Genomic DNA, 25725 nt, shown 5'->3' with positions numbered 1-25725 from the left:
ATGAAGAGTACCCGGTTACGGAGCCGGATGATGAAGACCCTGGTTACGGAGACGGATGACGAATGTACCCGGAGAGAGATCCGGATGCGGGGACATATTTGTAAATATGTTTGCCAAGAGCCCTTGAGGCTATATTTGTAAATAGCCCGAAAGTCATATATGTATATAAATATGACTTAGGGCAAACAGTTAATATGTTGTTGCTCATTTTTCCATGCGAAGTGAGAGCAGCCGAGAGAGAGAGAGACGAAGAGGTCGCTGCCTCTGTGTATTACCGCCGCCTGTGGCGAAGACAGTGAGCTCAAGGTTGTTGCCTTGTAGCTTCACCAGTGTACATCCCTGTTCATAGTGATAGTTGGAGTTTGAGGACTCCCGTGGTTTTTCCCATTTAGGGTTTTCCACGTTAATCCCTGTGTCATCGTGTCTTTCTCTGTGTTTCCTATTTTCTGCTCCTTTGATTCGCAATTACTCGGTTGTGGCCGAGTGAAGAAGGTAAATCGGGGTGGTCGATTCCCTTCAAACTGGTATCAGAGCGACGGTAACACAGAAAATGGAAGGCGGCAGCAGCGGGCAGCCGGGAATGATGGTGCTGAATGCGCAGAATTACGCCGACTGGAAGGTCAAGATGGAGGATCTTCTGATTGTTCGGGACCTGTACGAACCGATTGACAGGTCGGAAATACCGAAGGGAGTACTTGAGTCGGAGTGGAAGCTCCTGAACCGGAAAGCCGTAGCGACGATCCGACAATATGTAAGCGTCCTACAACATGTGGCGAATGACACCAACGCATATGAGATGTGGAAGAAGCTGTCGGGCCTCTACGAGAGGAAGAATGCGTTGAACCGGACCTCCCTGATGAGGAAGATTGTGAATCTCAAGTACCGGGACGGCGAGAGTATGGTGGAACACGTAAGCACGTTCATGGGATTCGTGAACCAGCTTGCGGCGATCAAGTTCCCGTTGGAGGATGCAATGCAAGCCATCATCCTGATGTGTACGTTGCCGGACAGCTGGAGAACTTGGTGGTGACTCTCAGCACCTCCTGCACGGAAGAAAACTTGTCCCTACAAACGGTAAAGACAAGTATTTTGAACGAAGAAGCGCGTCGGAGAGATAAAGAACCGGCCTCCGACTCGAAGGCGCTGCTTACCGAATCGGAACGGGGAAGACACTGGAACCGGAGTCCGCAAAGACGGGAGAAGTCGGGGACCCGGTCGCAGTCAAGAGGAAGACCCACATGCTTCCACTGTGGGAAGCCGGGGCACTTCCGGAAGAATTGTCGGCATTACCGAAAGGACAACGGAGCCGACGACACCGATTCGAAGAAGTCACCGGAGAGAAACGGTGCATACCGGGGAGCCACGGACCGAAGAGGTCCGGATCGGCGAGGGCAGGACCGGAAAGGAACGACGGCACTCGCGGCAAGTGAAGAAGAGATAATGCTCATTACCGAAGAGAGGGAGCTGAACCTTGCCGGTGAAGAGATGACCTGGGTGGTCGATTCCGGAGCGTCGTTCCACCTGACCCCGGAGAAGAAATACTTCTCATCCTACACAGCCGGTGAGCACGGCTGTGTCCGGATGGGAAATGAAGGTACGTGCCGGATAGCCGGCATAGGAGACGTGTGGCTGATGACATCAACCGGATGCAAGATGCTGCTGAAGGATGTTCGACACGTTCCGGAGGTTCGATTGAACCTGATTTCGGCCGGCAGGCTAGACGATGAAGGCTACACGGGTAGCATCCGGAACGGTGTCATGAAGTTCAGCAAGGGGAGCCTGATAGTGGCTCGGGCCCGGAAGGTCAACACACTGTACCTGATGAATTCCCGACTATGTCCGGAGGAGCTGAACGTGGCAGCCGACACTGCCGGTGAGCTGTGGCACAAGAGACTGTGCCACATGAGCGAGAAGGGGATGAAGAGGCTTGCAGAAGACAACCTCATTCCAGTGAAGCATGTGCATCTGGAGAAGTGCACCGATTGCCTGGCCGGTAAGCAGAACCGAGCCTCCTTCCACTCAAGGCCACCGACGAGACGTAGCGCACCATTGGAGTTGGTGCACACTGATGTGTGTCAAGTAGAAACGAAGTCACATGGCGGAGCCCAGTACTTCGTGACATTCATTGATGACCACAGCCGGAAGCTGTGGACGGCACCGTTGAAGACAAAGGACCAAGTATTGTCCGTCTTCAAAGAACTCCACGCGAGAGTGGAAAGAGAATCCGGCAAGAAGCTGAAAGCGATACGAGCGGATAACGGAGGGGAATACCGGGGGCAGTTCCAGGAGTACTGTCGCTCGAAGGGAATCCGGCTCGGGTTTACTGTGCCGAAGACGCCGGAACTAAACGGGCTGGCCGAGAGGATGAACCGGACCATAATGGAGAGGGTCCGGAGTATGCTGGCGCATGCGAAATTACCCAAGGGGTTTTGGGCTGAGGCAATGTCGACGGCGACATACGTGATAAACAGATCACCCTCAGTACCTTTGGACGGAGACACGCCGCAGAAAGTGTGGACCGGTAAGGAAGTGTCCTACCGGCATCTGAAGGTGTTCGGGTGTCTCGCATACGTGCATGTGGCAAAGGACCGGAGAGGAAAGTTAGATCCAAAGACCCGGCCATGCATATTCCTCGGTTACGGCGACGACGAGTTCGGCTACCGAGTATGGGACCCGGTCGACAAGAAGATATTCAGGAGTCGAGATATCATCTTCATGGAGGACAAGACACTCGCCGACTGGGAGTCGGAGAAGAAGATGAAGAGCTCCAAGTCGACCGGTGAGGATAAACTCTACGAGGAGCAGTCCCGACCGGCAAGGGACCGGTTAGCACTCGAGGACCCGGCCGAAGACGGTGAAGAATCAGAACCGGCCGAGGAAGATGAATCTGATACCGGAACCGGTCCTGATCCCGAAATGGATTCGGATGAAGAGGAAACGGAGCAGCCGGTTACCGAAGCTCCGGAACGGAGATACCCTCTAAGAGAGAGAAGGGCCCCCCGGAGATTTCCGGAACCAGAGCACGTGCTGCTAACCGACGAGGGGGAGCCGGAGAGTTTTGAAGAAGCAAAACTTGACACCCATAGCCGCAGGTGGTTGAGTGCCATGCAGGACGAGATGGATTCCCTGCATGAGAACCACACATATGAACTTGTGGAGTTGCCGAAAGGAAAGCGGGCACTTCGAAACAAGTGGGTGTTCAAGCTGAAACCGGGAGATGCCGGAAACCCCCCGAGATACAAAGCCAGGATCGTGGTGAAGGGGTTTCAGCAGAAGAAGGGCGTCGACTTCGACGAGATATTCGCCCCGGTAGTGAAGATGACCTCCATCCGGACGGTGCTGAGCATAGCGGCAAGCATGGACCTCGAGGTAGAACAGATGGACGTGAAGACGGCATTCCTTCACGGTGACCTCGAAGAAGAGATCTACATGCAGCAACCGGAAGGATTCGAGAAGAAAGGGAAGGAGCACCTGGTATGCCGGTTGAAGAAGAGCCTTTACGGACTGAAGCAGGCTCCCCGGCAATGGTACCGGAAGTTCGACTCCTTCATGACCGACGAAGGGTACCACAAAACGCAGTCTGATCACTGCGTGTTTGTGAAGAAGTTCGAAGGAGGAGACTCTCTAATACTCCTCCTGTACGTGGACGACATGTTGATCGTCGGACGGGACCAGGTCAAGATACGGACGCTGAAGAAGGCTCTTCACCGAACCTTCTCAATGAAGGACCTGGGTCCGGCGAGGCAAATACTAGGGATGCACATCATCCGAGACCGGAGCAAAAAGCAGTTGTGGCTGTCACAGGAGAAGTACGTGACAAAGGTGCTTAAACGGTTCAACATGTCGGAAGCAAGACCGGTCGGATCGACCCTCCCGGCAAACTGCAAGCTGTCCAGCAAGCAAAGTCCCAAGACAAAGGCTGAAAAGGAGGATATGATGAAAGTGCCGTATGCCTCAGCCGTCGGGAGCTTGATGTACGCCATGGTGTGTACGAGACCGGACATAGGATATGCAGTCGGAGTGGTGAGCCGGTACATGAGCAATCCCGGCAAAGAGCATTGGAACGCGGTCAAGTGGATACTCCGATACCTGAAGGGCACGGCAAACGTGTGCCTCCGATTCGGCTCCGGAAAGCCCGAACTCGACGGCTTTACCGATTCGGATATATCGGCTGATGCAGATACCAGCCGGTCCACATCAGGGTATGTGATGACGTATGCAGGTGGAGCTGTTTCGTGGCAGTCGAGGCTGCAGAAGACGGTTGCGCTGTCAACCACGGAGGCGGAGTATATGGCGGCTGTTGAAGCCGGCAAGGAAATAATATGGATGAAGGACTTCATTAGAGAGCTCGGTATCCGGCAAGAGGAGTACCGACTCTACTGCGACAGTCAGAGTGCCATCCACCTTGCGAAGAACGCGGCTTATCACTCCCGGACGAAGCACATCCAGCGAAGATATCACTGGATCCGGGAAAGGATAGAAGACAAGGAGTTCGTGCTGACGAAGGTCCACACGGACGAGAACGGGTCGGATATGCTGACCAAGGTGCTCACACCCGACAAGCTGGAAGCATGCCGGAAGAGGATCGGATTGGAGAGACATCCCATGCCGAAGTGAAGGGGGAGTTTGTTGGGATTACGGTCCCTCCGGATGGGATGTCCGGAGATGAATGACGGCAAGCCCGGTTGCGGTTACGGAACCGGATGATGAAGAGTACCCGGCATGAAGCCGGATGACGAGTACCCGGATGCGGATCCGGATGATGAAGAGTACCCGGCATGAAGCCGGATGAAGAGTACCCGGTTACGGAGCCGGATGATGAAGACCCCGGTTACGGAGACGGATGACGAATGTACCCGGAGAGAGATCCGGATGCGGGGACATATTTGTAAATATGTTTGCCAAGAGCCCTTGAGGCTATATTTGTAAATAGCCCGAAAGTCATATATGTATATAAATATGACTTAGGGCAAACAGTTAATATGTTGTTGCTCATTTTTCCATGCGAAGTGAGAGCAGCCGAGAGAGAGAGAGACGAAGAGGTCGCTGCCTCTGTGTATTACCGCCGCCTGTGGCGAAGACAGTGAGCTCAAGGTTGTTGCCTTGTAGCTTCACTAGTGTACATCCCTGTTCATAGTGATAGTTGGAGTTTGAGGACTCCCGTGGTTTTTCCCATTTAGGGTTTTCCACGTTAATCCCTGTGTCATCGTGTCTTTCTCTGTGTTTCCTATTTTCTGCTCCTTTGATTCGCAATTACTCGGTTGTGGCCGAGTGAAGAAGGTAAATCGGGGTGGTCGATTCCCTTCAATAGCTAACCTATTCTGGAATAAAGTGGTGAAGTCACTTGTATATCTGGTTTAGTGCCAAGATCTGCCAATGATTCAAGTTTAGAGAAAAGAGGAATGCAAGTCATGAGCAAGGAAGATAAAGCTGCATATGATCGATGTATAATGATGTATCGACAGAGTGCTTGTGCTCCATTAATGGTCTTCTTTGATTCTCATGAAGGGTTTGTGATGGAACCGGATAGTGAGATCAAGTATTTAACCATTGTCGCAGAGTATATAGGTGATGTAGATTATATAAGCAAACGTAAAAGAGTAACAGAGATGATAGAGTTAGCGTTATTATGAGTTTACTCCTTACAAATTTTCTAGATAAGGATCATGTCACATGTCGTAATAAAAGAGGCCACATTGCTCTATTTGTATCAAGTATCATTAACCATACACCGGAAGGGAAGAAGAAACAAAACCTAAGGTGTATAAGGTTCAATATTGAAGAGAAAACACATGCTTTGTTTATTTCCATCGACAACGAGAGCCAAACGGACAGAGAGTCGGCTGGTGGATAAGGACGACCAGCACACTGAGTCAGTAGTCGGATGGCAGCAACTAGCCATGCAGATGGTTCGGCAACCAACTAGCCAAGATGGCCAAAGTCCCTGACCGAACAGACGACCATGGCTAGCCAGCTCGGTTGAGACCATCGGACAACGTCGGCATATACCAACGGTCGAGAAATGTCGGTCGAGTGACAGCCGAGAAGCCGAGAGAGGGCTGAGATGCGGCCGAAAAGCAGTGGTCGAGAAGCTCTAGAGAAAGCAGTCGAGCAAACGAGATTCGGCCCAGCCACGGCCAAGAAGCCGAGAGTACAGCACGGCCCAAAGAAACAGCCGAGATGTGGCCAGGACACGACCGCGAGATGTAGCCGAGAAGCCGAGAGAAGGCCCAAACATGGCCGAGAAGCCGAGAGTCGTGCCCAAGCACGGCCGAGAAAGCGGTCGTGAACCATATAATCGGTCGAGAAGCTGAGTGACGGCCAATTCATAGCTGAGAGACGGCCACGAGATAGTCTAGCCACGGCCAAGAGGCTGAGATTCGGCCCAGCCACAGCTGAGAAAGCGACTGAGAGAAGCCAAGAGTCGGCCAAGCCACGGCTGAGCGTCAACCAATATATGGCCACGGACAGCCGACAAGCTGGCCGATAGACAGAAAATCGGAGCAGCCAACCGCCAAAAAGAAAGGGAAAATAAAAAAAAACAAAAGCAAACGAACAACAAGAAGAGGAAGAATGAGTTGGAGTCATGGAAGATGTAGTGGTTGCTGCAAGCAGATGAAAACACAAAGACAAAAGAAACAAAGAACAACAACAACACACAACAAGAGAAGAAGGGAGGGAAAGCAAAGATGGAGCAGCAGAAAGAAGACGGCGAAGAAGAAAGGACCTACACAGAGAGACATACATACATTCGATTGAGACTGCAGATGGAGCAGAAGATGACTGGAGAATCAAACATCCTTACCTCTCCACCACCACCACGGAAACAACGGGAGAAGATTTTGGCGTTGACCCAGGAAGAATGAGAAGACCCCTCGCCTTCTCCACCTCCCTCGGTCGTGCGGAATCCTACTCCCACCACGGCACCACCCCCACCAAAAACACAGAAGCAACGGGCGTTATCAGTGACCCGTGTCGAATGGGACGAGGCCGAGGAGCCCATCACTGAGGATGTCACCATACGACAGAAGACACCAAGGACATCGATGCCCTCTCCACAACCAAGCCCACGCCCCACAAACCAGCAGCCCTCAAGCATACAGCAACAAAAGAGGAAACAAGCCAAGGAGCCAACACCACAGGCCCCAGACTCACACGATCAGCCGAAAACAAGACTATGCATCAATCACGAGTCGACCACAGAAACCGAGGGCACCCAGCATTAGAACTCAAAGGAGGCCAGCCCAACCTCCACAGCCATGGTACCAGTAGAGTCATGGCTCCAAGTAGGTAGGATCAAGCATGGACAAACCATGCAAATATAAGAGGAAGTCCTCGGTTACAAAGACCTCCCCGCGGAGGCATACAAGTTCAGTGCACTACTTCGACTGGACACAACATATGAGTTAATGGATTTCCTCGCGCACGCCCAAGTAGATGCCGCCGCTCGTATGGCTGAGGAGCACATGGAAACAAAGATGATCCAACGAGCTCTAATGGGAGAAATCGAACCTCACGAGGATCGAGCCTTACAGAAGATAGGGCGGAAGAAGCAAGCACAGAATGCTTCTCTCCTCATGGAGCTACCAGATTTGAATACGGCCTTAGTCAAGGCATATCGAAATCTGCACCACACAACTCGGGCAGCCAAGGACATGGCCTGACGTATCAAAACGACACAGCAGCAAGCCAAACAGGCCACCGAACTATGGCAAGCCGCCGAACAGAAACTGGCGTCATTAGAGTAGCAACATCAAGAACAGCCACCATTAAGCCTCCCTGCCCCAAGTAACGATGTCCCACCAGCCCCTCTGCCAAACCCGAACCTGAGTGCTACTGTTACCGAAGCACACAATGACGACACAGCTCACCCCAGGGTAGCCACAGTCGATGCAAGCACAATGACGGATTTGGTACAGACAAGCGAGACATCGTCACTGGCAGATAAAAGCCTGCACCCCCAAACCAGCCACGCTTCCATGCAAACGCCACCACCACCTATCGTCATGGAAAGATCTACACAGACAGACAGGGAACCCACTCCCTAGAACCAGCAAGCTGCAACCTAGACATGGCCTCCCCTCCGTGACTACCAAGAGGAGCTTAAGGCCCAAATCGCTCTGGCCGAGTTAGCAGAACAAAACCACAACAACATTATTGGCCAACTACAGGAACAAGCCGCAGGCCATGAAGCTGACCTCAAGCGACTGCTTTCTGAAAGCTCGGCCGCACTCAAAGCACAAGAAAGAGAGGTGATGGACCTTCAGGTCTCTATCACCGAGGACAAAGAACAATTCATGAAAGAAGCAAAGAGGAATAGCCAACGGGAACGCGAGCTATTCGCAAACAACCAGGAATTACGCCGTCAACAAAGGGCATTACAAGAATTGGCAAGCGAACACATGCAAAACTGGAGGATCTCTGAAGAGCAAAGGGCGAAAATTTCTTATGCTTATCACCAATTGCAAACAGAGGACATCGCCGCCAGGGAACGACAACGGGACGCTTGGAGACAAGAAATGGATGAAACTGTAGCTCAGCTCACCAAACGTTACGAGCAGACAATCACGCTCGTAATCACAAAAGCAAAAGATAACCAAGCTACTCTGGCGCTCCTTGTCCGCAAATGCCAAGAAGACGCCAAGGCCACAAGGGAGGAAGTGGAAGTTCACCGCGCTAGCATCGGCATGGACGATACTAAAATAAAGATCGTGATCAACAAGTATCGCCAGCAATTCACCAAGAAGAACGAGGAAACGCTCGACCGTGTATGCTAGGAATGGTCAGCCCAAGCCGTCGAACTACACATATTACGCGCGGACGCCGAGAACCGAAGGAAGGAGGGCCGAGGGTTTTACAAGATGGATGACACCAGCATCCAGACCCTCCGTGAAGACTTGACTGAGGAATATCATACCTTAGCAGCATCCCACACCGCGGCAATGAAGCAACTTCTAGAAGAATTCAACGACGATCAAATGATGTTCCGTTTAGAAGTCGAAGCTTACGAGGAGGAACGCCTAGCTACCATGACTAACAGAGCTCCCACGACCGATGAGCACGAACCCGAGCCACCCACCACGGAAGCCTGACAGGAGGAACCCGCCCCTACAGATCCCCACATCACAACCGAGCCACAAACTACGACCACGACCCTGCCTGAATTGGAACCAACAGAGGGCAACACACACGAAGACACAGTCATCCCCGACTTGGCAACAAAACCCCCATCACCAACCCCACCTTCCGAGCAGCCAAACCAACCCCACGCCCCCGAGGATATCCTCGGCATATTAGAAGAGGACTAAAACAAACCCATAAGCCCCTTGTATAAACGGGCAACTTTTGTAAACTTTTTTGTTTTTGAAAAATCCGTGGTTATCCTTCCACTTTGTGAATCGTGGGTCCAACGGACAAAGTCCTATCCCACGGGCATGCTAGGTGTTGTCCATAGGCCAAAAATATAAATACATAATATGTAAACTCACCGGTAGGTAGAAAAGTAGGTGAGGAAATAGGGAGAACTAGAATAAGTCGAGTTTTTAGACATCACAATCAGCTGATGGCTCGACTCTGTCTAAAGAAGAAAACTATATAAACCGAGATCTGCATACCTCGAAGGGGGGATATCTAGATTAATTAGCAAGATTAATATCGTAGCATTGTGCTCTGCACAAACTGTTTCCAACCGAGAGCCGTGTATTGTAATCACTGTGAGCTTTATCATTTAATATAAGTCTCGCTCTTACTGCTCCTTTATCTGTGTATTCTCCCCGTACTTGTAAACCGAGCTACGTCTATGTCTAACGGGTTGTAGCCCGTGTACGCTCCTCGTTCCCATAACGTCTTCTCGGTGCAGAAGAGGCTTCCACGTAACACGACCCCTTGATACCGATAGCCTGTGGGCTCATCGAAGGTGTTTCCCCCCCAGAAACGGTTAACATAAAGGACTAGTGCTCATAAGAAATTGTGGTACAATCACTAGCTTTTACTATTTGACCTATCCTTCATTGTTACCTCAACCCATCATTTTTCCTTTTTCTTCTAATGGTCACTTTGATCGAGCTCACAAATTACCATGAAGCTTGACTTTATAACAAATTTATCCTTTTACACACATCACATCTCAATAATGGTGTCTTTGTAGGAGACATCCCTTGTAGTATCAAAGACCTTGTTGAAATCGACAAGCATCCCTACAATTACTTATTTTGCACCTTTCCTTTGTCTACCAAAGAACCTAATGCAAGAATGTGGTTGGTGGTAGAGAAGGCTCTCTTTCTTGACTTGGGACACATATCTCTTTGACCTTAGTGTAAGTTTTAAGTTATGCTTCAAGCACCACACCAAGCATATAAGGATAGGGGGGCAACTATGCTTACTACATATATGAAGTGCTTACCCATGTTTGGTGAAATAATCATCTATATTGAATGGGGGATATAGCCTTCTCAATTTACATAAGCTGAAGAAGGTGGAGGAGGTTTATGGTTGTGGTAAAAGGGGTTGGTGAGAGACATGATACAATATGTATGCATAAAAAAACAATGCCATAGTTGATTGGGATGGGTTTGGGGGGTTCTCTTATACTATGTTAGGTAATGGTCTAGCGTTTGCTTATTAAGAGGTGGTATAAATTCTATAAACCTATATATACCCTCGTAAGTGTGAAAGGAGCATAATTTTAATTTAGATCAATAACGGCGTTGTGGTAAAATGGGTTGGTGAGGGACATGATACAAGATTTATGCATGAAAATTCCATAGTTATGGATCCCTTATTGGGATGGTTTTTGGGGGTTGTCTTATACATTGTTAGGCAGTTGCCTGGTCTTTACTTATGACGAGGTGGTATGAATCCCAATATTATGCTCCTCAAATGCATTCCAAGTGTGAAAGACAATATCTATAAACCAATATGCCCTCCTACTTGTGAATGGAGCATAATTGTAATTTAGATCAATATTGAAGAGCTATTAAGATGAGACTATAAACCTTGGTAAGTGTTCTTCTTCATTTGATGTGTCTCCCTAGAACTAGAGTTTAAGCCTCTCTCTGTCTCTCTCCCCAATCATCTTTCTAGATATAAGTTATGAACCCAACTCATGTAAACCTTAATTACTTGTGGTTACATTAAATGATTTAAAGGAAGCTAGATCAAGTCGGTGATTTCTTGACTCGGTCTTCCATTGAGTGTGTGGAAATGTGGTAAAGTTGCATCGTCGTTAAGTAGCACCCAATATGATATGTTGTTACTGTTGGGAAAACCAGGTCCCTCCGGATGACATGAGCCGAAATCGATGAGCAAGCATGGCCGAGGCCGAAAATCGATTTCCGAAATCAGGAGACTATATTTGTAGATAGTCCAAATGTGACCCTTGTGGGCTATACTTGTAAATAGCCATGGTTTACTAGGTCAAAAATAAATAAACCATTTGGTTTGGTTTCAAATGTTATGATCCGGTTTGGTTTTGTTCAGTTCGGTTTTGAATTTCATGGTTTAGCAGTTTCGGTTTATGTGGTTTGGTTTAAAGGTTTATAGATTAAAAAATATTCCTAAATTTTCACCTCTAAGCTAACTTTCAACTTTTAATTTTAAACCTCTAGGCTCTAACTTATTAAATTTTATATACATTATAAGTAGAGTGTCCTTTTGATGTATGATTATCAAATTTATGATAAGTATAATGACCAAAATTATAATATGTATAGGTTTTGAATTTCATGGTTTAGCAGTTTCGGTTTATGTGGTTTGGTTTAAAGGTTTATAGGTTAAAAAATATTCCTAAATTTTCACCTCTAACTTTAAACTTTTAATTTTAAACCTCTAGGCTCTAACTATTTAAATTTTATATACATTATATGTAGTGTCCTTTTGATGTATAATTATCAAATTTATGATAAGTATGATGACCAAAATTATAATATGTATAGGAAATTGGTAAATTCACAGTTTTTTCCGTATTTTCATAGTTTTTTTTGGGAGATGGAATTTGGCTATCATTAAAAAAAAACTGTGAATTTACCAATTTCCTATGTATAATGACTAAATTTATGACAAGTATGATGACCAAATTTATAATAAGTGTGATAACTAAATTTATGATAAGTATGATGACCAAATTTATGATGATTTTCTCACATAGATTCATAATATGTATGATTATCAATATCTCCAAAAAATGATTTGCTTTGGTTCTAAAATTTCCGTACACGGTTTGGTTTGGTTTTTATTATAAATAAATGGTTTCGTTTCGTTTCGTTTCGTTTGATTTCAAGGCCAAGAAACTGAACCGGGCCAATTGCTACGTTGAGCATTGGATTCTGGGTAATTTTGATTGCTAAAATAAATTCATTGTTGTTTGGGAAGGCAAAATAATTTATTATTTTCATGCCAACCCTAAGCCAATATTAACTTTTTAAACACTAGACATGTGGCTAGGGTGCTTTTGTGTGAGCTATTGGCAGCAACGCTCTCGTGATGTGGTAAGACCAAAGGTAAGAAGTGGACAAAAAGGGAACCCATAATCATATAGATATGTAGAAATATATATATATATATTATTATATAGAGAAGTAAATAGCTTAATAGTTATGGCCATTGACTAAGTACAAGGTCGAGACTTTGAATCTCAACCAATGTGCATTAGGGTTTTCTTCTTCTTCTTCTCAACATACATTGAGAGTGGGGTTTAAATTTTGTTCATCTTCATGAGAGTTTTTTAGAGTGTTTTGGGTTTGTCTCACTTGGAGAGGCGATGTGAAAGAGTAAAGGAGGTGGAATTAGTTCGTTAGGCATGGACAAAGGCTCAAATTGGCATGAGGACACAACATCAACAACAAAGGCGGCATAGCCATTGATGGTGGGTGAGGCCTCATCGAAGACCATGTAGCTTGGATCCTTGCAACTAACCTACCATACCTACTTCTCTTGTAATCATTCATTGTATCACTTCTTGTTATCACCATTGTACTTAATCACGATGAATATTTTGTAAGCCCTACCTTATCAAGGGATTTCTTGTATAAATTACTGTCTAGGTCTTCTTATGAGGTCATTTTGGTCTTAATCTTGTATACTTGTGTTAATCAAGTGTATTAAGCCTAGTCCATGTGGTCATTGCTCCTAAAGGCCTTTGCAGAAGTGTGTGTGTCAGAGAGAGAGAGAGACAAAGGAGAAGAGAGAAGGGAAGTTGTGGAGGTGAACATCTGCCTCCTTGGAGCATTTGCCTCCTCGAAACATTTATCATTGGAACCTTCTCCTCATCTCGATCCTTGAGTACTAATTAGATAAAAGAGGATTTGCACAAGGAGATTTACAAGGCAGTCTAAAGAATGTTCTTGCACATTATCATGTACTCCTTGGTTTGGGTCCCTCATGGTCCCACACAAGTAGCGCACGCGCACGTTTGCGCTTACACGACAACCCCCTCTATCTATATTCATTTAACATTGATTACTACTCTTGATCTTGGGACTTGCACTTGGACCATGACTATGTAGCAAGATTGAAATAATTTGATAAATTAAGACTTAGACGAGTAATTGGAGGAGGTCATTGACTCGACGCCACATCCGACAATAGATTTTTTTTGTGGAAACCAAATGTTAGAGATGAGCAAGTATGCTAATTCTTGGACAAATCTTGCACTAGAATCCATGGCTCCAAAAGGGTTCCTATCGAAGGTTCAGAAAAGCCTAAGGATCTAAGTTGAGATTAGCAATTCAAACAAGGAAGTGCGTGGTAAGTTCATGCTCAAATTGATCAAGTGTGATATATGTTACACTGTATAGAAAATAAGGGGTGACCCTCTTTTATACAAGTGAGAGGTGAGCTCAGGTGACATTCAGTATGCGTTGAGTTCCACTCTCTCTCTCTCGGACTCTAGGTTTCACACTAAGACAAAGACAATACACTAGAGGAGTAGGGATTTCACTCCAACACACTTACCCATGAAAGGGCTACTCCTTTGGGTCTGTGAGGACTCCCCAATGAGCCTATATACAAATTATATACTACAGGTTGGTACAAATAGTGAATATTTAGAATCAGTTAGTTATCTGAATGCTCCACATCATGAAGAATCTTTTGGCTCCTCCGATTGGATATATCTCCCACTCCTTTATCATAAGGTTAGTCGACTCGAGTGGGGAAGTTCGGGAATTTTCACTTCCGGACTAATCTTCCTCAATCTGACTTTCTCGAATGGAGACACGATTTCCTTGGTCTTATCCCTTGATTGCTTTCTCAAAGGTGTCGGGCTCAATGTCTTGCATGCTCCTGGATGTGTCTTCTTGATTCGGTTACTTGTGTTTGTCTACTTGTTGCAGTCCCATCTATCTAGTAAGTTCTCAAAAGCAATCAATTATTAAGAATTGGCTTTGTCACGCAATCGACAATGTTCGACTTGGTTTCTATCTTCCACATTTTTTAGTCTTTAGTCAGTCACAAAAGCTCCTTGATATGATGATATTGAACCTCTATGTGGGGTCTTCACATGGTAGATTGGATTCTACGTGAGGCATATTGCGTTCTATGAGTTGCAATGCAATGTTGGGGGCAGTCGTTGATTTCTTGCACTTGACCGTCACGAAAAATCCGATCTAAAGCCAGATCTTTCACTTCTTTGAAGTTTCAACCACCAAGAAACTCTCCGCATGTGTGTGAACAAGTACCCTAATGTTGATTTTCGATTGTGTTGGGGTTCCAAATGTAGTCATAGTCGGTGTAGGTGTAGGTGTAGCCTTTGATCTCGGTTGGATGGACGGGTTTGAATGTGAGTTGGCATGGCATGTTTATGGTTCATCAAAGGTATCAAAACATGTGCTTCACTGCTTCCGGTGCTTCTTGCCTAGGTTCAACATGCATTGGCTAGAAGCTCCAATTGTATAGGCAACGTTGGGTTGCGTTGCTCCCATTGTATACTTGAGGCTTCCTACTACAGAGGCATAGGGTATGTTCATGCATTTTCTCTCTCTCAACTTCCATCCAAGGAGAATCCCAGTTATATGGTAATGGCTTCTTATTTCCTAGTAATGGGACCAACTTCCATGTGTTGTGTTGTCTTTGATCAGCTCCATCTCAGATTGCATGGCTTTTCACTATATCTCAGCATCCAACACATCGACCTTTGTTCAGTGTAGTTGATGTAGTTCAGGTCGGGTGTATAGAGCTCAGTTGTCTTTTGGACTCTCCTAGATCATCTCGGTGCCATTTGTGTTGGTTCGGATTCTTCGGCTCTATTTGATTGATCTATCTCGACTTGCATGGCTTTTCGCCATGTCATAGTATCCGGTGCAACGACCGCTTCAATTTAAAATGTTGTTTTTCTTGTGTCCGTGTAATTGATGTAGTTTAGGTTGGGTGTGTAGAACTTTGTTCCCTTTAGCACTCTACCATATCATCTCGATGCCATTCATGTTGGTTCAGATTCATTCATGTTGTTCAGCTGGTATACATTGAACCATCTTATGTCGAGGAAGAGGTGTCAAAATGCTCTTTGGACTACCTCGGTTGGTGAAATTGCAACCTCTACAACAAATCACTTTCTTGTCAAAGATATGTTATAGATGTTTCCTTCTTTGGATCTAGATGAGATTATTCTTTCGGGGTTTGCCAAAGAAACCTTTGTAAAAGAGTGTGAAATGATATTTTCGTCCCTCGTACTTTTGATCCTTTCTCAATGGGGATTAGGAGTGATTGGTGTTGACATTTTTGAAAAAAATGACCCTTGTAGTTGATCACTGATTTACCCAAGCCAAGCTTATCGAGCTATCATTGAAGACTACGTCACTGCTTTGAACCAACCTTTGTTGTTCTAAGTTCCACTTCATTTATGGGGGCCAATGTTTGTGAGAGGATCGTACCATTTTGTAGGTTATTCTCCCCTCACACTAGAGGTTTTACCTTATATTCAAATTTGAAGCTTCTTCCATTTCGTCATTCTTCTTATAACCAAGCATTCTCTATTTCAATCATCATTCTCCAATTTTCATATTTGAAGTCTCAAGATTTCAAAAAAAAAACGACTTAATGTTATTAGTCTAGTCTAATGCATGCATCAATACTAGTAATAGTCAACTCCTATGTGTAATATTGTTGTTGAAAACTTAGTTACCTGTTAGTCTAGCCTTCTATGTACATCAATACTAGTGTCACGATAACCTTATATTGTCCAAAAGGATTTGAACTCGTGACCTTATAATACACATGTCAAAGCTTTATTATCTGAATAATTGTTATACTAGATATTACATAACCTTATTATACAAATGTTAACGCTTTATCATTGGGATAATTATTGTACTGCATGTTATACGATTGTCATTTCATATTTCACTTATAACTCAAAACTTTCTAGAATAATCCAAAAAATTCATTAATATTCTAATTATCTAGAATACGTATTCTAGAATATTCTAAAAGATTCCAGGAAATCCAAGAATACCATTTAGGGCCTTATAAATAGAGGCATATTGTAGTCCTCAAACCAATTCGGTAACACACTAGTCTTAAGGTTCAAGCCTATTCCTATCCATTGTACTCTTCAATTGGAGCACCAACAGGAGATCGAGAATGTCAAATGAACCCATTTACAAGATACTCATCTATATATTCTCGAAGAAAGGTTATAACTTGGTTCCCATGGTGGTTCATTCTCAGGATTCAAATTGATGGGATAATCATATGAACGATGATCAAGAAGTTTCTTGGCCTTTACCTTATCAAACATATCGGAGAATTCTTGAGACTTTGATGGTAAATGGATCTCAGAATCTTGTGGGTTTGAAAATAGGGTTATGACCACTGCAAACACAAACATCTCTTCTACCCTAGCTTCTTTATGTAACCTTTGTTGAGAGATTAATGTGTATCTCTAGTATATATGTGTTGGCCATAGATTGACATATTCACATTCGTGGGGTTCTCCATTCGAATGCAAACGAATACCATATGAATGCATGGTCAAGCATTCGTTGAACCCAAAACAAAAAAGAGTACAAGAACTCCCTCTTTTTTAGTTTCTTGGGATAAAAAAAAGGGACATTAAAAGAGGGACTAGACACTAATAAAATTTTAAATTTTATAATAAATAGAAAAGTATTCGTTTTATTTTTAATAAACAAATAAAATAAAATAAAAGGTCATTAATTCCTCACTTTTTATATTCAATTTTTTTTAATTAATTAATTAAAATAGAGTTTCATAAACTCTCCCTTTTTTTATTTGACACTATAAAAGAGAGTTAATACTAATCATATTTTGTATAATCTATTAATGAATGATTGTTCTTTTTTAGTGAATTAAATTTATTTAAATAAAAAATTAATTAATTAATATTTTGTATATTTATTTTGCAAAACAAATGGTTTTATAATATTGTTGGGGCCATTTCGTATTCTCGAATATTGTGAATATCACGCATGTATCAATCTATGGTCTTGTCTTAGCTTTGAGGTTGATGCAATGAGGAGCCTTGAATTGTTGTTGTCTTATGAGTTTATGATTTCACACTTTCTCCGATCAATCTTTGGATTTCGAACCAAGGTAACCTAAGAACAATCGGATGTTTGGAACCGCTTATGATATTGAAAGAACACAAGCTAAATTATAGTAATTGCAATGGTTCAATACTAAGCAGATCTTCCACTTATATAGCATACATAGGATCATGCATGATCGCCACTTGGCATACACGTTGTCTGCCATTTGGCAATCATTGCTTTCAATGCCATATAACTCTAAATAATAATAATATGAAAATATAATTATTAATTAAAATGAGTGGGTGTGATTGTTAGAGCGTAAGATTCTTGTTTAAAAGTTATAGGATCAAATCTTAACATTGAAGATATTCTCGTGAGGGGATGAGGAGAGTAGAGTCATTCTATTTTCGTGATAAGGATGAGGGATGGTAATGTTGGTGTTGAAGATATTTTCATGAGGGGATGAGGAGAGTAGACTCATTTTGTTTTTGGTTGTCTTCAATGGTAATTGTCGAGTGTTTCATGTGGAAGATGAAGATAATTTGGTGTTCTTGAAACCTCTTCAACTAAAAATAATGGCCTCCTTAATAGCAATGACAATGTCACATTGGAGAATGCAGATTATGAAGATCAAGATACTTAATAGGTTCTATCTGGAAGAAATCAATGAAAGTATGTCAAATCCTCTACAGGTTTCTGATGGTGTACCTATGATAAACAGAGCAAGGAAAACGCAACATCGGGGACTGTAGAGGTAGGGGACAATGATATTGGTCCTCATTTGCCTAGATGTAATGATATTTCTCCTACCAAGTCTCCAAAGAAGTATTAGATGAAATTCAGTCTTTTGAGAAGGTTTCAATTGAAATGGAATTTCTGAAAGACCTTGAAGATTTGGTAGGAACTTTTTCTGATGTAGATCTCAATGAGGATATAAAGTCTTTTGGTCAGCCTACATAAGGCTAAGTCGACACATGTTGAAGAAAATAGTTGCCTGAGCATCATGAGAATTTTGGTGTCGAAAAATGCAACAGTTGAAGCAGGTGTTGAAGTAATCCACATAAACTTTCAACTAAGTTGAAGGCTAATATGTGTTCATCGTTCAATGGAAGAAGGTTACCATGAATCATACTCAAAGGGGTTTCGCTAGACGGTCAGTACATATAGAAGTCCAATCATGCCATTCTTTTTTGTTTTCCACTCTAAGTCTTTGAGTTCTGTCATTGGCCTCTCATGGCCACAGCCTTTATAATGTTGGCAAACTAATCATTTCGTTATGTATGTAGAATTTCTACTAATGATGAATACTTTTTTTGGAAAAAAAATCTTAACATTGACGTTTATGTGTATCTCTAGTAATATTAATGAATGCATATATATCCTCTTCTATAACATGATTCCCTTACTGAATGCAAAGTGTCTTTGGTATTAATAGTTCTCTCCTTAAACTTATGTGTTACAAATGATAATAAAGATCTTTGATGTTTTCTTCTTGTTCAATAATGTATACCTAGAGTTTGAGAACGGGGCCTTAGTGTCATCAAACTCCTTTGTGCACAACTTATTAAGATTTATCACATAATTTGAGAGTATACAAGCAAACATATCAATTTAGTGTGATTAGTATCTCTTTTGTGATTGCATATCAACGAGTTTAATTATATGTTGTAATCCTACAAACCTAAATATGGATCTAGGCTTAGTAAATCTTATGAATTACATATTCTATGTGGCGAATAAGCAGGGGTAAAGGCATGCTCAAGAGAATTACAGATGCCATTGCATGCTTCAAGAATACCTTGAAAGAGGAAGAAGTAACAACCTCTGAAATTGCGTGGACACTTATAGATGTTGAGAACTGTTTAATTAGCATTAAGGGAATGAAAGTAGAATCGAATGAGGTATGCTACTACAAACTAGAGCGTGGAATGGTAAGAGTTGAGCAACCAACCTTTCAAAGAGAAAGGCCGATTAGGCTAATCGCAAAAAATGGCAAGAATATGATTATTGACCCTAACCCAAGGGTCATCACACCGAAGGACGAACTCAAGGATGAACTAATGGGTAAAAGTTGGTTCAATTTTTCAGGTATAACACGAAGATTGGGAGGCAAATTATTGTAGAACAAGAACACAACAAGATTGCGGCAAAGAAATTTTGGATAATGAGGGCAGTAGTGAAATGAGACTAGATAAATTTTGGAAAATGATATGGCATGACATATATGACCGCAAGATAATGATGTGTTTATGGCTTATTGCACATAGAGCATTGCCGGTAGGGACGTGGGGTAAAGGCCCCAATGTAGACCCTAGATGTATTACATATGGACATATAGAAAGCATTTCCCATTGTCTATGGGAATGTCGCGAGGCAATGGTTGTATGGGGAAGGACACTACGTTTGTTTTGCCATGCCTCTAGTTCGTTCACCCTCAACTGGGGACATGCTTGCTGGATTTGTCTTGAGGTTGATGTGGCGAAATACGATAGCACATGCAATGCTCAGTACAGAGAGGAGAATGACATTGCTCGGCTGATCACAAACAACAGGGTACCTACAACTTGTGCACAAAATCAAAAACTTGGAGATCTTTGGACCTTGCTTGCCCCCATTACTATATGGTGTATATGGACAGCAAGGTGTACCAGGGTATTTTCAGCACACAAACGCCCTCTAGCTGAATCGATTAAGCTAATCTGGCACACATTAATAACTACACTAAGAGCTCAATATGAGCGGATTGATGGTATTGATGATGTTGCAGAACTAATGAGGCTGAATTTTCGAAAGCGATGGTGTACTACACCGATGACCACAACAAATGGAATGGATATACTATGGAAGTATGAAGTACCCAGATGGTTGTTCCCCCCTCCCAATAGTTGAACGAGGGGCGTGAAAGACATGGCATGTGGGATAGTGAATGTAGGTGATATGTATGAAAGGATGGCTCGAGACATATGTGAAAGTGTAAGATAAATAAGCGAGATCTCTTATGTAGGATAGGATAGTCTTGGCACTGCCTACCCGAGAAAGGGATCGAGTTTGTGTATATTTTAACTAATGGAGTATATTCTTTTTTTGGAAAAAAAAACCAACATAATTTTGAATAATAGATATAATCCCCTTGTATTTAAGGGCTAAAATTAATTCTTGCCTTTGTCATTGTAAAATTATAGGCATCACCCCAAATCAAATTGTAAAAATATAAGCATCGCCCCAATTCAAAAACATATAAAATATCGATTTTATCATACATTTTTATAGGAAGGTTGAAAAGTGACAATGGACCTCATTGAGATTCTAATCATGGGTCAGGTCGTAACTTACACAGAATCCTCAAGTTGACGATGTAGAAATATCAAAAGAGCCTAATTCATGTCGAGAATCGACAAATGGCAACAAATTGTATGATCTATGGGAACCCATGGCTTTTGTAGACCAAATTCGAGTGTTTAAGCAATACATTAATAACAAAATATACAAGTCTCGAAGTAACAAAGATAATCATATCAAAAGACTGTAATCAACAAGTTAAAAATAGTTACGAGGTAACAATTGAGCTTGGTTTTGTTCAAGACAAATAGGTATTGGATAGTGATTGACTTTGTGGAGCAGGAGGGTGGTGAAAAAGATACAATAAATGTATAGAAAATGACAAAGAGTGGCCATATTTCTATACTAAATAAATGTGGTGACATTTGGAAGTGAGATGATTTAGTTCACTTGTTGTAGATGCCATAGCCTATGTAGGTATGTGTATGAGAACTAAATGTAGTGACATTTGGAAATGAGAGTGAGATATAGATGATTTTTGGTTCACTTGTTGTACTAGATGCTATGCATGTGTATGAGAACTAAATGTAGTGACATTTGGAAGTGAGATGATTTTGGTTCACTTGTTGTAGATGCATACATGTGTATATTTAAATATCAAAGTGTAGAACAAGTCAAATCTACTAGGGTGGGAGTGACCAGAAAGAAGTAAATGGGGAGAGTACTGGGCTATGTCTGTGCAGATGTAGATCCAGATCCAGATTCAGATCCTGATCCTGATCCTAGGAGAGTGGATTCCAGACTGCCCATCATCCGATTGAAGATGTCTGTGAGCAAATTGAAGACTTCGTGGCGCGATCCGGCGAGGGTAGGGCTCATTTCGAAGCTCCATGTGACAACATTGGAGGTGCCATGGAGCACACCATGGGAGCTCGGATCGGCACATACGGAGAAGCACGCGGTGTACTCCTCGAAGCCGTAGCTGCTGTCGAGGATGGAGTAGGAGAAGGATCGGCGGTCGGACGAGAGATCGAGGAGCTTCTCGAGGACCCATCTCTGCGGGGATCCGTCGGGCCTCCGGCCCTTTCCAGCCACGTAGCGAACACACCCCGGGATGCCGTCCTGGCCCTCGATTATATCGCACACTTCCACGGTCGGGAGCCATCGGTGTAGCCCCCCGAAGCTCCCGATGACCGCCCATGCCTCGTCCGCCCCGCACCCCGGGGCCAGCCCATGGCTCAAGGTCATCGCCCATTTCGCCCCCGAATTACAGCGAGCTGCAGCAGGACTTGGGGCAGGGACAGCAGGTTTTCTGTTCAATTCATACATAACAAACACACACACATATATAATATATTAGTTGCTTCTCATCTCTTCATTTTAACAAACTCCCAAGTATAATTGTGCTACTAATTGAATTTAATCTAACTAATTGTGCTACTAATTTAATCTAAATCCAACTTAGGATTGTGCTAGCAATTTAATCTAACTCCCAATTAATTGTGATACTAATTTAGTCTTAACTAATTGTGCTACTAATTTAGTCTTAGCTAATTGTGCTCCTAATTTAGTATTAACTAATTGAATCTTAACTCCAACTAAGTGTGCTACTAATTGAATCTTAACTCCAACTAAGTGTGCTACTAATTGAATCTTAGCTCCAACTAAGTGTGCTACTAATTGAATCTTAACTCCGAAATGCTACTAATCCACTCCACACTCGAGGTCTATTATTATCATTAGCACATAATCTAGGAAATACCCCTGGCCTTTCTCGTCGTTTCGCCACATTCCCCTAGGTTTCTTTTGTTATTTCCCCCGAGATGTCCCTTCGAAGATGGAGAAAGGAAGATAGGATATGAATGTACAAAAGAAGCTACTATGATAGGACATGTAAAGGAGATGAAGGAAGAAGAAGGGATGAGTTGTCTACTTATTTGCTTAGAAGAAGCTAGGAGCTATTATGATAGCACACATAAATAAGATGAAGGAAGAGGATGGATGAGTTAAGTCTATTTATTTGGTTAGGATGGTTTCCTTGAGGGATTTCAACCAAGGGACATTTCAAGAATGATCGAAACATAGGGGCATTTTGAGAAATAATGAAAATTTATAGGGCATTTTGTAAAATAAAGGGAAAACTTCACAGTTGTGAAAAGGGGATTTTCGAGACATAATGAAGACTTAGGGGGTGCACTTTGGGGAAACAACACAACCTTTAGGGGGGCTTTCTCTTGTTATTATTATAACTCTTTTCACATACCTTAAGACCGAGGTCATCATTTTTGGAGGCCTCGAAAATTTGAAGACGCTGCTGATTTGTTTTGGTTCGTTGAAAGTGTTCCACGTTCATCTGTACTCATTTTCCCATATAAAATGTGTATAAATAGGTGAGCATTAGGAAAGCGTTGTACGCGCTTTTCTTGGCTTTCGTAGCTCATCATTGCTTACCAACCTCAATGGTTACATCATTCACTTCCACACACATGATGACAAATGTACAAAATATTGTCCCTTAGTATGTGGTGTGAGCAATGACAGTGTGGATCATTTAGTGGATTGGCCGACAACGAAAGTAGGCATATTTACCGATGGGTAAAAGCATGAAATGGCACTACCACCTAGTTTATTACCATTTCAGGTAGCTACATATCATGGCATCACAAAAACATTTGATTTTAACTGCCACCATGTCACATTCAATTCCGAATAATTAATTGACTTTTTTAATAACACGTTCGAAATCTAAGGAACGGTTTTATTTGATCAATCCCAAACTGAATACAATACATGCAGACCAACATACATCTTAAAAATGAATGAAAATTCTGGGTTTTAGAAGCACATGTGATAAGTGTACATATCAAGGGGAACCCTAAAACAAGTTGTGTTGAAAAATTTGGCGAATGGATGGTTTTTATGGAGTCCAAACGTAAATTGTACTCTTGAGTTTGATCCTACATCTTATTCATGAACCCTACACTTTTCTAGCAAGAGTAATATCATTATAGATCTCAAACAATATAATTATGTAACTACGAAAAATGGTTGGAAATTATTCACCATCATTGTATGCTTCTTGTTACATTATGGCTCTTGTTAACTAAGCACATGTGACCCTCACAAAACCCAAGGCATGACCTACATTAACACTCGATGGTATGGGACATAAAAGGAGGTTTAGGTTTGTGTGAAGCTATCAGTAGGGGGATGGTTCAGTTTTCTGCCACCCCTCTTTCCTTGTTTTTGTCTATTATATTTTGTGTACTAATTAGTTAGCCTCGAACATTTCTTCTCCAAAACCATACCATCCACTCCCCTTCTCCTCTTAGTTTTCGTCTCTTCATGAATAATTATGTGACTTCACTCAAGATGTCAGCTATATCTATATCTAATAGAACACCCATCGATTTACTCCAATTCGCCAGGTGATCGTCTTGTATCGTCTAACAATTAAAACTAAAATGATGAATGGTTGGAAATGTTTCTTCCTCAATTTATTAGCATAAGCATCATGGTAAGAACTTTGAGCAATTTGTTCTAATCCATCACAAAAGTGTCAAAGATGTAACCTATTTTGATATACTTAGTTTATGTCTTGCTCATGTGTTCTTATTTAGAACCACCTCACATCAATGTGGGGCAGATGTACCATTGTCTATCATTTTGTTGATGAGATGGGGTGAGAGCGAGAGTCGATTGCCCTTGAGCTACTAATGTATAAACAAACTACCATAATAAATTCACATAGGTCCACCCAAAATCGGAGATAGAGATTGTTCTCCTGTTTCTAAGATTTTGGGGATTGCATCATAATTGGAATATGTTCAATGCTTTTGTATTTGATGTGAGCATGGAGTTAAAGTGTATCTACAAAACGTGGAGTATTAATGTGGAAATTTTCTTTATTGGAGCAAGTAGAAATTCTTTCCTCAGTGGAGTGTTTGTCTTACCTATTGGCAATTCAATATGTTCCACTACTTTTGTAGTGGTGATCATACTCTATCCAATACCCATTATAAGTGGTGTTTTTGAAACAAATTTATTAAAGTAATTGTGCTCTCTCCTCTCTCTAAAACAAATTGCCCAGCGACCCATCAAATATGGCAAGGGGTTGGCCGCTTATTGCAATTATGCCAAGTGCAAGGCACAGTCAAGTGGGGAATGTATGTTAGTTATCAAGGCAGGCCCTAGTTGATAGATACGAACATCGGGAGGGGATGACGTTAGTGATAAAGGCACAAGAGATCTTGTTCTCCTCCATCGACAACTTGTTCTCTTCCACCGACCGACAATATCCACTCAACTCCTATTAATGTCAAAGCTCAAGTTGTGTTGGAATTGATCAACCCAATAAAACATTGGATTCTCTGGAAAATAGCGATGTAGGCGGATCTTTTGGACCAATCAAACCATGCATCAAGCAATGTTACTACAGGAGATATGGAGTGACGTTATAGCCACACTAAAGAGCCAATACGATGGTCACACGGGCGGGACCGATGGAGCCAAAAGATAACAATTAGCCTTCATCCAACAATGAGCGTCTTCTCCCTTTCTTGAGTCAGTGGGTCTCTACATAAGATGGAACTATCACATCCCTACTAGGACTTGTATATAACATTCTCATCTGTAAAATTTTATAACTAATGGAAGGAGTTTTTTTTGGGGGGGGGAGGAAAGGTTAAGCTTGTGAAGAGCCAAAAAAAGATAAACCATGCATTATGTAAAAATAATGAGCCACCTAAATGTGTGAAAACTTCAAATATCTTGGCCTTGAAGTTCCATAAAATCACTGATGGAATGAATGTGCTACACGCCGCCTAGAGGAGGGAAAGAGAGTATATTTTTTTCCAAAAAAGAATATACTCCATTAGTTAAAATATACACAACTTCGATCCCTTTCTCGGGTAGGCCTTGATTAGACTATCCAATCCTTCATAAGTGATCTCACTTATTT

Source organism: Azolla caroliniana, unplaced genomic scaffold, assembly GCF_043228905.1.
Source record: "Azolla caroliniana isolate FFs.n. ecotype wild unplaced genomic scaffold, voAzoCaro1.0.p SCAF_20, whole genome shotgun sequence".
NCBI classification, from domain to species: domain Eukaryota; kingdom Viridiplantae; phylum Streptophyta; class Polypodiopsida; order Salviniales; family Salviniaceae; genus Azolla; species Azolla caroliniana.
Note: the sequence above shows the minus strand (reverse complement) of the source record.